Source organism: Equus caballus, chromosome 14 (genome assembly GCF_041296265.1).
Source record: "Equus caballus isolate H_3958 breed thoroughbred chromosome 14, TB-T2T, whole genome shotgun sequence".
Taxonomy (NCBI): Eukaryota; Metazoa; Chordata; class Mammalia; order Perissodactyla; family Equidae; genus Equus; species Equus caballus.
The window spans coordinates 82,206,382-82,220,324 of NC_091697.1; the positions used below are offsets into that span (position 1 = coordinate 82,206,382).

General features: G+C 35.5%; 1 long non-coding RNA gene across 3 annotated transcripts in view; it reads right to left on the reverse strand.

Moving 5' to 3' along the window:
* The window catches only part of LOC111767863 (uncharacterized), a 784,370-nt gene that overhangs the window by 524,078 nt on the left and 246,349 nt on the right, over positions 1 to 13,943 (reverse strand). The gene's annotated exons all lie outside the window — the stretch shown is intronic.

The following is a 13,943-nucleotide window of genomic DNA, read 5'->3' on the forward strand; positions in this document are numbered from 1 at the left end:
AGAAACTCCACAAAACTTAATGAGGTAGCCAAAGAGACCAATTTGCTTTTAATAAATAAAACGTGTGACGGTCTAGCCACAACATTTTATCTGAGCAATAAAAATATGACCAATGATTCTTTTAAGAGCAGGTTTTACCAATAAACATAAAATATACCAAAAAGGCTGGGACAGTAGGGGATGGGGTAATGATTTCTTAAACTAGAGGACATTCTTGAATTTATTTTTAGTATCTTTAAGGATTAGAGAAAATTTTCCTCCCATCCTCTCCCCAAGATTTAATAAAACGTCTTTGATTATATTTAAGCATCTCTGGAAAGTTCAGTCACATTTACACATCTTCGTGCGTAAAATGAGAGTATCGAATCATATCATTCATTCATTCGCTTGCTCACTCCTCAAGGATTAATGAGTACCACATGTAAGACCTGTGCTATACACTGGGGCTACATCAGTGAATAAGACAGACATGGTCTCTGGACCACTGAAACCTACAGCCTATAAGGGAAGACTGACATTACCCACAGTAACAACTAAAATCTATTTCACTATGATAAGTACTATAAAGAAGCAGTACAGCTTGACATGGAAGCATTTCACAAGGCAACTTGACCTACGGTTGGAGGGGAGAGTCTTACAAGCAGAGAGAATAACATCTGAAAAAGGCCTGAGGTGGGAAAGTGCAGGTCAAGTTTGAGAAACCAAAAAGAATGTGTAGTTGGAACAAAGAGAGCCACCGGGCAGACAGAGAAAGATGAGACTGCAGAGCTGGCAAGGAGCAAGATCCGGTGCGTCTCTCAGGCCACGGGATTTGGGGCTTTATTCTAAGAACGAGAAGTGTTCAAAGATTGTAAGAAGGGGGGTGACAGTACATGATTATCCCTGAGGTTGATACCTACTCTACAATTCTACAGGATTGTATTTTTTTCCTACTATTTAAAATTGAAGTTAGCAGGGCTGGCATTATCATTATCATCATCTTGGTATAGAGATTATAAATTGACATAGGCACAGAACTCAGGTTGATAAATTATAACTTTATTATTACATTGTTAAGCTTAATTTAGCTCATTAACCTCAGTTCCTCAATTCCCAATGACGACAAGATAACTCAGTCTTTGCCATTCAAGTTAAGCAGAGTCACTTCTAGTTTAAACCTTGATTTCTGTTTAATACAACTCAGTCACTTGCAGTGACTCCTTAGGATTCTTCTACAACTATCATCCCCATCTGACTTCCCTTTCCTCTCTTACCGCAGGCAATCTATGTTCTCAAAGGCCTTTTGTATTGTTGGGCTTCTGCCCCAGGACTCTTCATTCTCCACGTTGTATGTAACTCATCTCATCTAGTCTCCTTCATAAGATGCTGATGTTTTCTGCTCATGGCCTGGATCCTACCTTTACCTAGTCCAAGCACGTATCTACTCCTCATCTTGACCCAGCCTTCTTTATTGTAAAATCTCCTTCCCCATCTTAAGAGGACAGGACTTTGAGAGAGTCCACAAGGCCAAGTGTGAGAGCTATTCTTCTCAGCTTTTGCTGCTCTGTCTCTCCAACAACATACTAGACACAGGCCTTCCCAGACAGGTTTGTAGTCTCACCGACCCATACAGCAGGGCACATGTCTCTTCTATCCCCAGGTTCCCCTAAACATATATGTGATTTTATATACTGCCCAGCCCCACTCCCTACCCCCACCACCCAGACCATGATTCCAGGCAACCTCTGAGTTCTAGTCACATTCCCTCTGATCTTCTTCTCTCAACCACTGATCAAAACTGGCTCTATTTGAGTGGGCACAATGCTTTCATGTCATTCATATATTCTTCCCTAGTCTGTGGTTTATTGTGTAAACTCTGTGCCCTGAGTCCTCCAGGTTTTGCTCTTGATATTCAGAGCCCATCTTTTGGAATTCAAACAAAACAAAACAAAACTGTTCTCTCTGAATAAATTCTACCCATTCCAACTGAAAAGAGCTTTGACTTTCAGACGATTGAATTTGCAATAGATTTATAAAAGTCTTCCTGGGAGTTCAAAAGCCAAGAATTTGACTCTTTATTCCCTTTAGATTATTTTGTATGCTTCTTTCAGTGGACCTCAGCCCACTCAAACTAGTTCTATGGGGAGAAATGTTCCAGGATGTAAAGGAAAAAGAACTATATAAAAGGTAAAGTAAGTCTGATATTCTTTCAAAATTTTAACCCCATACATACTAAATGAGGCAATAAAATAATAGGCAGGAAGATCCAATATTGAAAACACAAACTTCTATGTTAATTTGCAATGGGTAAACATTTCAGCTTTTGTTGCCAAAATGAAGCTTCTGATAAGCTTATCCTCCTAATTTTACAACAAAATCAAAAATGTGGCTTCACTATTGACACAAGTTAGGGAGTCTGAAAGAAGTCTTACATAAAACAAGGAATATTCTGGAATAGAGAATTTGCTCTCATAGGTTTATAGAAGATGATTAGAATGTCTTTCCTCGTAGTTCTGGAACTCAAAGCAAACAGATCCCAATAATGACCAAGGCACATTTTTCCCTAGATTTAAGGTACTTCCAAAAAAGTAAGGCACTTTACTTTTAAGTAAAGCTCAGGCTTTACTACTCAAAATGTGGTGCATGAACTACAAGCAAAGGTGTCAACTTGGAGCTTGTTGGAAATACAAATTTTCAGTTCCCTCCCCAAACCTAATGAATCATAATCTGCATTTTAAAAGAATGGATCCCCATGATGTGTCTATACAAAGTTTGAGAAGCTCTCAGTCTAAAGTGTTTCTCTGTTGATTTCTCTTCTACAAAAAAAAATGGAACATTTTTATTAAAGATAGATGTAACAAAGGTAGTAATTAAGAGCTCCTTTCTGAAAATAAAAGGTAATTTTGTCATTTGCGTAGCATTCAATGCTGAAATATGTAGAGTTACCTAACAAGGTATACACTTAGTTGCTAACGAGCCAAACACAATATATGAGTGAGTCCAAACTTTCCATTCTTATTCTATTCTTTCCATGCTAAAATGAATTATATCAATATATTGTTATATATACTACTATAAATATATTATATTATTACGTTCACTGGAAAGATAGAGTTTAGAGTCTCACTTGGCACAATTGGATTACTCATTAATACTCAGTCTGCTCTAAATTATCCTGCTGTGCCCTGAAATAAAGTTGGGATCTTTAAATATTTTTCTGGGAGAATTCCCATGGTTTCACCTATGTGTGTGTGCATGCATATGCTTATTATGGTGGTTGTAAAGTTATCACAAAACTGAATAGTATAAAGTGATAAAAGAAAAAGCATCAAAAAAAGTGTTGTTTTCAAGTCTTTAAAAATTTATTGGAAGAGCTCATACATTAAATAAAGTCATGTTGATTAATATGACATATTTGAACATAATCATATTTTCAGTTGCTCCATCAAAAATCTGAAACCATATGTGGCATGTTTTTCCGTAGTCACAATAAAATCTTACTATGTTAATTTCCCATCATGAACACTGCCCTATGTACCAATGCATGACCATGTCTCCAGAACCAAAGTGAAACTTGGAGTTAAGTGATCATTCAGTCATTTCTAGTGCCAGGTATGGTCTTTGGCCCTAGCAGATGCTTATAGATATTTATTGATGATGATGTCTTATAAAGCTGCCACTATGTGCTATGAATTACCTAGATTGCCTTTTGGAATTGTAAATGTTCTCTAAATAACTCTATGCTTCATTTTGATTCTTCAACCCTGGCATGTATGTCTATCTTAGATAAGTTCTTCCAAACTGCCCTGGAATACCAAATTTTGAAGCCTTAATGTGCCATTCCTCTTTCAGACTTCTAATTCTGCCTATTAAAAAGACAGAATTTTGATGAATTTTGAAGACTGAATCTCAAAATTCATTCTAAATTATTTCTCAGGCAGAAGGAATGGCTTGTTCCAGGCCATCTGTAATCTCTTTGCTCTTGTGGCCCGTGGCACATGATGGTGAGGCAGCTGGTTGGGTTGGAAATATAATTGAAGGCAGTTCTACTCCCATCATGATCCCTTTCATGAAGTTTACTGATCTAGAAAGAATTACAATATCTGCTGGCTATTCACGGTTTAGTGTGTTTCAAGTAACATGCTAGGTGCTTTTCATCCGTTATTTCATTTAATCTTAAAAACATCCTATGAAGTAGGTGCTATTATCATCATTATTCACATTTTACAGATGAAGAAAATAGGGATAAAGCCAAATAGCTAGTAAGTATTGTAACCAGGATTCAAAGCCAAACTGTCCCGCTCCAAAACCCTCCTCTCCTCTGTCTTTAATTACCATGGCATTTGCCTAATACAGTTCCCTGACCTAGGCTATCCTACCCAAACTTCAATAATACGGTTCAGGTGAATATAATCAACCTTTATATCCTTAAAATAGAAACCTACAAACACATATATACTCACAAACACAGGCTTAAAATGGAGCAGTTTCTGAGTCATGAGTGCTACACATGAAGTGACACACATGGTACAAAACCATAAAATGTAAATGAAATGAGAATTACTATGCCATTCCTATTGGATAATATCTAATTTCACAGACATCAATGCAAATAGCCAAATGTACATGCAAGTGAGAATTTGTATTCTCTAAAAAGAGCATACATGTACATCCCAATTTGCACATACAAATGGACCTGCACATATGGACCTGCATTGTTAAGAGACACAAACAAAGGACCATTTTTACCTAAGAATCCTTGGGACCCACTGAATTCAGAAGTCTACTTCAGCAATTTGTTCATTCCATGTGCATGGACATCATTACAGGCTAAAAAGCTTATTAACTATAATCAAGCAGATCCTTTTGGAATTATCTTCCTTAGCCTACTTCCAAGGGAAATCATTTGTAGGTTTCTTCAGGGCAATGGTTATCAACCAAGTGCTCAGGCTCATCTTCAAATGTTCCAGACCAAATTTACTGTAATAATGATAACTGCTCTTTCAGTATCCTGATCTTTTTAACTGCTGTACATCTTTTCATCTATTTCCATTTCCCTTAGGTGGAGTGCAGACCAAAAATCATCAGACCCATTTTTCAATACTATATATCATCAGAAACAATTTTGATAATCATATTATTAGTGTGCATAACCCCATCCTTCAGAACTCTGCCAAAAGAGTCACCTAAATGTCCTACTCTTGTTCACATGCTCTATTTATATCTACAAATGTCAAAAATTCTAAATGAAGTGTATGAGTCTTGATTGATAGAGATTGCTCTCTTTTGTAGCAAGTAAAAAATAGTTAATATAATCTTAGCACCTGCTTAAAATTGATCTTTAAGATTCTTTAAAATTGTTCTTTAGTTAATTCAGATGATGCACATTTGTATCCCGGTTCAGGAATAGTTTTTTAATGCATGATTATTTGGGAGAGAATATTAGATTTATTACCTTTGCTAATGAACACTTAGATAAAAGTGGTATTCTCAAGATAAGTATTCTCATGAGGTGAACTCTGATTACCATATATTAATTTTCATTTCAGTTTAGAATAATATAAAGAGTGAACCTGGTGGCTTTTACATAAAGAAAGTGAGACCTCTCCAAAGCACACTCTGTCATAATTTTCAAGTGTCCCCTGTCACTTTCATAATGTCACATATCAGTAGAACCAGAATTCATTATCATGGAAGCAATTCCAGAGGTTTGAAGAAGCAGTGGATGAACCTTAAGGAGACAGTCTTTAACCTCAGGTCTCTAAAATATGTGTGTTAGCCCTGTTTCAGGGGGACTGGGGGGACCCGGACCGACTTCAAGAATGGTCAGTGAATTGGTTGAGATGCCCCTTCCCATATATTCTACACCCAAGTGTCTCTTCCTTATCTGCTCCTTTTGCCAGGACTATAGAACTCACATTCTCTGCAGGATATCCTTATCCTGAGGAATCTTGGGCAGATAGATCTATTGGGGAAGCCAATATAACTAGAATTTTAAGAAATATTGACTTGATCTTGTAACTGGAATTGAGCAGGGAAAAAAAGTAAGTGCCTTCATAAAATCTAAGAACTAGAGGTGCCCTGAGCCATCATATATTGTGATAACTTATGCCAGTATATTTGGTGCTCTCGTGGACCTAGGAAATATCAACTTATTGTACAACAGTTGCTACAACAGAGAAATAGCACATCTACGTGATTAATTAGTCTGTTTACACACAATATTTTTTATCCTGTGTATCTTTTTTAGAGTATCTCTTCAAAGGGCTAATATTCTAGTGAAAGATGATCAAAATTTGCGTTAAAGATTTTAACTCTTTTATTGAATATAACATACATACAAATTTAGAAAAATGTAGAGCACAATGAATTATTACAAAGAAAATGTTCCAATGTAAACAATACTCAATCAAGAAATAGAGAATACTATAAATCCCTCATTCTATGTTCCTCCCAATAGCTATCTCCTCCCTTCTCTCCAAAGGCATTACAGTTTTAAAATATTTCAGTGAATTCTTTGATAATCCTCCCTTCAAAAGGTGAAGCTCAATTCTCTTCCTCTTAAGAGTGGACTGGACTTAATGACTTGCTTCTAACAAATGGAATATGACAGAAGTGGCAGTGTGTGACTTTGGGAACTAGATTACAGAAGGCATTATGCTTCGTCCTTACATGGGCTCTTAGATCACTCACTCTGGAGGAAGCCAACTGCCATGCCATGAGAACACTCAAGCAGCACTACGGAGAGGCTCGTACCTCTGAGAAGAATTAAGGCCTGTTGGCAAAGCCAGTGAGGAACTAAGATCTCAACAAATCCATGTGAGTGAGCCATTTTTAAGTGTATTCACCAGCTGCAGACAAGTCTTCCGATGATTGAAGCTCCGGCATGTAGACTGAAACTTCGTGAGAGACCTGGAGGCAGAATCACCCAACTAAGCTGATCCAGAATTCTTGACTCACAGACACTGAGATAATTAATATTTATTGTTCTTTTAAGGCACTAAGTTTTTAAGTAATTTGTTTTGTTGTGTTATAATTAATATAAAAGGTTACTACTTTCTGATTGCTAACACCATAGTTTAGTTTAGCATATATTTTAATCTTCTACTAACGGAATCATTATTTTTCATTCTTGTGTAATCTATTTCACTCAATATTATGTTTGTTAGTTTCATTCATATTATTACATGTAGCTGTGGTTCATTTATTTTCATTGCTGTTTAATGTTTCAATGTACAAATATACCACAATTTATCTTTTCTACCTATGATGTTTGGTTTGTTTTCAGTTTTTTACTATTATAGATAATATTTCTATGAACATTTCTTGTGCACGTCTTTTGGTACACAAGCAAGCATTTTTTATTGACTGTACACCTAATATTAGAATGCTAAGCCACATGGTTTGCAAATAGTCAAATTTAGCTCTTAATAACAAATTATTTCCAAAATGGTTAGAAAAATTTACACTTCCATTAGCAGTATATGAGAATTTCTATTGCTCTATATCCTTGACAGCAATTGGTATCAGAGGGATAAACATTTCATCACTTTTTCCAACTTAAAATTGATCTCATAAAGATACATGCAGACTGTAAGAAGATAGATGTAATTCATATATCTGACAGGAATTGTATCATGCGTATATATAGAATTCCTACAAATGAATGTAGGAATGTAAATAAAAACAACTCAATTTTTAAAATGAGCCAAAGACTTGAAAAGGCATTTTTAAAAAGAGAATATCAAATGACCAAAAAGAATATGAAAAGATGCTCAACATCAATAGTAATCAGGAGGGAAATGCAAATTAAAATCACAATTGTTTACCTCCTACTACATACCCACTAGATAGGCTAAAATTCAAAAGACTGATAAGACAAGTTTTGGCAAGAATGTGGAGCAAATTAACTCTTACACATTGCCAATGAGTGTAAGGTGGTACAACTTTGTTAAATTGCTTATCAATTTATTTGAAAATTAAACATATACTTCCCTTAGGTATTCTACTCCTAGATATTTATAGTACAGAAATAAAAGCATATATCCACAAGATAAAATATATATACATAACTGTTCATTGCAGATATTTGTAATTGTCCAAAACTGGAAAAAATAATTCCAACTGTCTATCACAAGAGAATGGATTCATGCAGTGGAATATTACTCAACTATAAAAATGCACAGTTTACTGATAGGCACAGCATTGATGGATCTCAACACATTATGTTGAGTGAAAGAAGTCAGACACAAAATGAGTATGATTTCATTTATGTGATATTCAAAAATAGAGAAAATTAATCAATGATAATTGTATTACTTTGTCAAGGCTTGCAAATACCACAGACTTAGTGGACTGAACAGCAGAAATTTATTTTTTTTACAGTTCTGGGGGCAAGAAGTCCAAGATCACAATGTCAGCAGGTTTGGTTCCTTCTGAGGCCTCTCTCTTTAGCTTACAGGGGACACCTTCTCACTGTGTCCTCACGTGCTGGTCCCTCTGTCAGTGTTATCTGTGTCCTAATGTTTTATTCTTATAAGAACACTAGTCATCTTTGGATAAAGAAGATGTGGTATATATACACAATGGAATACTACTCAGCCATAAAAAAAGATGAAATTGGCCCATTCACAACAACGTGGATGGACCTCGAGGGCATTATGTTAAGCGAAATAAGTCAGTCAGAGAAAGACGATCTCTATATGACTCCACTCATAGGTGGAAATTAGTATATTGAGAAGGAGATCTGATCGGTGGTTACCAGGGAAAAGGGGGGGTGGGGGGAGGGTACGAAGGGGGAAGTGGTGTACCCACAACATGACTAACAAAAATGTACAACTGAAGTCTCACAAGCTTGTAATCTATCATAACATTAATAAAAAAAAAAAAAAAAAAAGAACACTAGTCATCTTGAATTAAGGAGCACCCATATGACCTCCTTTTACCCTAATCACCTCTTTAAAGGTCTTTTCTCCAAATACAGTTACACTCTGAGGTACTGGAGGTTAGGCCTTCAACATATGAATTTTACAGGAACACAATTCGGCCCATAACAGTAATACAGTAATATAAGTCACAATAGCAGTTATCTCATTTTGAGGGGGTGGGGAGAGGCATGAGGGTATCTTCCATGGTGCTGGAAATGTCCTATATTATGTTCTGAGTGGTGGTTATATAAGTGTATACATATATAAAAATTAGTTGAGGTGTACACTTTAGATTAATATATTCAAACATTTCACATAATGTAGGTGTTATTCAGTACAGTAACCAAAAACTAAAGATATTTTCAGTAACATGATAAATAACATTACTGAGATTATAGTTATGGTGCTTTGAAGTTCCAGGTTGAATGAGCAATCCATACCTATTTGTTAATTTTAACACTATCAGATATTATTCATATAAGAAAAATTTGAGAATCTACTATGTGCTACATATTGGGATATAAATATAAAAGGCAGTTTCAACAAATCTTGTATAGTCTAACTTAAAGGATTTGGAAGAACTTCAGAAAGACTTTATTTCTAGTTCTTCATCCAAATCCACAATACTCTAAACTCTTGAAAGAGGAAAAAATAATAAAAAACCATCAAACAGAAAACATTAGTTTATTTCTTTTAATAAATTTGTAATCATCCAAAAGATTGTGTTCCCAAAGTAAGAAGAAAGAGAAATATGATATAAAACTTTTTTTCCTAGATCATGTATTTATTTGTGTACATCATAAGATAATTTAATACCATCAGGCTTAAAAGAGATAATGTCGTGTTTCAACCATGCTTTGGAATCTATATAATTAATGGTGTCCATGCAAGTTCTTTTTCTAATGGTAGATGAAAGGATCCCCAAGTCTGAACTGTGCCTGCAGTTAATTATCCTTTATCAAGTTTCAGCAGATGGGGTCCAATTTGTAAATTATAACATAATAAATAAATGACATACAATAAAGCCTTCTTAAAATGGTTTCCCACACATGTATTTCTGTTTCAAAGCACATGACAAGTCCCACAGACTCTCAGTCATGTTTTGCATCACAGCAAAAGGGAAAGGCAGAATAGCTGAAGTACAAAATGCATTAGCCCACTACTTCTCATACAAAACATAGATGTCCAGAAAAAATAATGTACTAACATGACTGCAAACTCTAGGACTTTAAGATGCACGATTTAGGCAGACTATTTCTGCTCAGTAATTATTACTTCACCAAAAGAAGAAAAAGGATTTATCTTTAACAGAAAAACAGATAATTAACCATTATAAATAATCTCCCCAATACATAATTTCTTATTTTCTTCTACTCATTGATGGTTCTTATGCACTCAAATACCAAAACAGCTAAAGGCAGGCTCTCAATCTCTTCAAACACACATACACGAAAACTAAAGAAAAGAAAAGGAATGAATAGCAGCACCCAAAATGAGTTACAATCCCTTTTAGTCAAAAGACTCATGTCAGAAAAATAAACATTAGAAAATAATTTTCAGGCACTGCTGTTTCAAATTTCAGCCCCTATTGGAATTTAGTTAAAAAGCGCCATTACAGACTTTCATCTAACATATATTTATTGAGCACTAATTATGTTCTAACCAGTGTTTTAGGCACTGTGGCTACAGCAGTGAACAAAGCAGAGTCCCTGCACTCATGGAGGTTACAAGCAAGTATGATAAATAATATGATATGATATAAGATAGTTATGCATACACATACAATATTAAGTAGCACTTTGAAGAAAAGTTAAAAGTTATTACTATTTTTTTGGCTGTGTATGTCTTTTTTATTGAGGTATAATTGACATACATTATATTAGCGTCAGGTGTACAACATAATGATTTGATATTTGTATATACTGTGAAATGTTCACCACAGTAAGTCCAGTTAACATCCATAGCCATACATAGTTGCAGAACTTTTTTTTCTTGTGATGGGAAATTCTATGATTTACTCTCTTAACAACTTTCAAATATGCAATATAGTATTATTAACTATAGCTGCCATGGTGTACATTACATCCACAGAACTTATTTATTTTGTAACTGGAAGTTTGTCCCTTTTGATTCCTTTCACCTATTTCACCCACCTCCCACCCCCCACCTCTGGCAACCACCAATCTGTTCTCTGTATCTATGAACTTGTTTTTTTGCTGTTTTTTTTCTTTTTGATTCCACATATACGTGAGATTATACATTACTTGTCTTTCTCTGTCTGACTTATTTCTCTTACATAATGCCCTCAAGGTCCATCCATGTTATCACAAATGGCAAGATTTAATTCTTTTTTATGGCTGAATAATATTCCATTGTGTATATATACCACATTTTTTAAATCCGTTTGTCCATTGATGGACATTTAGGTTATTTCAATATCTTGGCTATTGTAAATAATGCTGCAGTAAACATGAGGGTGCATAGATCTTTTCAATGTAATGTTCCTGTTGAAAAAATATTTTTAAAAATAAAGTAGGGTAGGGAAATAGAGAAAAATGACAGGAAAGGAAGGAATTTTTGATGGCATTGGGAAGGTCAGAAAACTTTTCTTTGAGAAGGTGAAATTTTAGTTGAGACATGGGGAAAAAAATGAGGAATTAAGCTGAGCTATGACCTTAGGGAAGAGTATTTCCAGCTAAGAGAAGAGCAATTGAAGAGGCTCAGAACAGTAAAGGTCCTTATTACTTTTGAGAAACTGCCAAAAAGCCATGTGACTAAAGGAGAGATATTAAGTGGGGAAACAATGAAGGCAGCGAGATATTCAAGGGCCAGGTTATGAAGGACCTTTTACATCATACTAAGGACTGTGGAATTTATTCCAAGTGTGATGAGAGGCCATTAGTGTTTCTGACAAGATCTGACTAAGGTCTTTAAAACATCACTCTGTTTTTTAGTGAGTAGAGTAAAATGAAGGAGTGAGAGTTGAAGCCCCAAGAAGAGTCAGGAGTTATTACAGAAGTGAGGTGCCGGTGGCTTTCTGAGAGTAGTAGTGGTGGTGGAAGGAGGAGGAGACAGGATACATAACGCGTACGGAGTCAAACAGATTTGAAGTGTAAAGAAAATAGAATACTTAAGGATGACTCCAAAATTGTTGTGCTGATTGGGTCAATTTTTACTGATAGGAAAGTAGAAGGGGAAAATAATGGGCAGGGATGGAAATCAAGAGTTTGATTTGAGACATGCTAAGTCATAAGGGCCTGGTAGACATCAAAGTAGAGGTACTGAGCAGGAAATTGGATGCACAAAAAAACAGAGCTAAGAGGAGTACCCCACACTGGAAATTTTATATATGAGTCATTTGTCTAATTGGCTGGTTATTACACCTTATATAATGTACTATATATTATAATATTTATAATGTAGTCACTGGTGTTTGATTAAATTAAAGTCCCAGAACCAGGTGAAATGGCCTAGAGATTGAGTATAGCATGTAGATTGTTTTTAATGAATCACTTCTCCTCCATTTTAGGTCGTGCAGTTGTGGTGGTATTGAACCCAAACTGAAATTCCTTGACTTAAGCAGATCAAAAATTCCACCTGCTTGGCTAAACAACAACTTCCGGTTTGGGTCAAGTCTAGTTTTGGCTATGAGAAAAGATGAGTTTCAGGGAAAAAGTTTGCCCTGATCTCCCATGAAAACTATCAGAAAAAAAGGAAGCCTGAATTAAGATGAAGTTGACTCTGTAGAAGGTAAAGCACAGAAATAGAAACTAGCTACTCAGGGTGGTCTTTGATTAACTGTCAGCGGAAGTCAGCATATCTCGGAACTTTTAATTTAAGAAAACCAATAAGCATCTTAATTCAAACATATGTTTTCGTTGTTTTCATTGATTTTAATAAGCACCTGAGACCAAAAATAAAAATAAAAGTAAAATGAAAACAAGGGAGGAAGGGAGGGAGCAAAGAGAAACAAAAGGAGGGGTCTGAGAAAGGATCTGGAAGAAGGATGGAAGGAAGAAAGGAAGGGAGGGAGGGAGTGAGGGAACAAGGGAGGGAAGGAGGCAGCAAGAAAGGAAGGGAGGGGAAAAGTAAGGGGAAATTTCTTCAGTCTGAGTCGTACAAAAGAAAAATGAACCAGAGAAATTTATTCTTACACTCCCTAAGAGAGCTTTTCCATCCATTTTCTTCCAAAATTTACAAATATACCAGATTTATGAGTAGGACCGAACCTTCAGAGATTTGGTTCTCTCCAGTGGTTAGAATACTTGTTAGAAAGAACCTTATACTTTTCCATTTTACGAATGAAAATTGATTCCAATGAAAGTTGTGTGCTGATCACTGTTACATTATCTTTCTGTGATCAGGTACTACACTGTTAGAAAGATAAAACTCTTGCTCCTGAAGTTTGCTTCCTCAAGGCAATCCAAAAAGAGTGATCAAGGAATCTGGATGTTTCTGAGAGTCCCATAGCCCATATGAGAGAAGATTCGCCATCATTGTGTTCTGAAATCTCAATGGATAAGCCCAGGATTTTGTTGCATTTGTTTTTTAGGTCAGTGTGCTCAGCTGGTATTTTCCAGAGATCAATAATAATACCATTTAAAATATTTTTAAAATCCATTTTCAACTAAAATAGAACAGTGAACATTTCCAGTGCCTGAATTTTCAAGAAATACTCTGAACAAAATGAAACCATTTCAATTAACATGGCATTAATTTTGCTTTGAAGGAAAGGGGAAAGGATTTCAAGGTTTCCTTCCCCTTGACTCTGTGCTGTTTACCTGGACTTGGCCTGAGTGCTTTGCAGATGCAGGGAGAACAACTGAGGATTATGTTTATCCTTTCTGTTGACAACTGGAAAAAACCCCAGGCAAAAGTCAGCAGCCGTTAATTCAAATAAGTATAGTTCCTTTGACAATGCAATTGAACATCTTTCTTTTTAAAAGATGTAAAGTCTCTTTCTAATCCATCATGTTTTTACCACATCTAAGCTTTGCCACATGACTTATGTGTTGGCAAGTTGTTCAAATAACATTG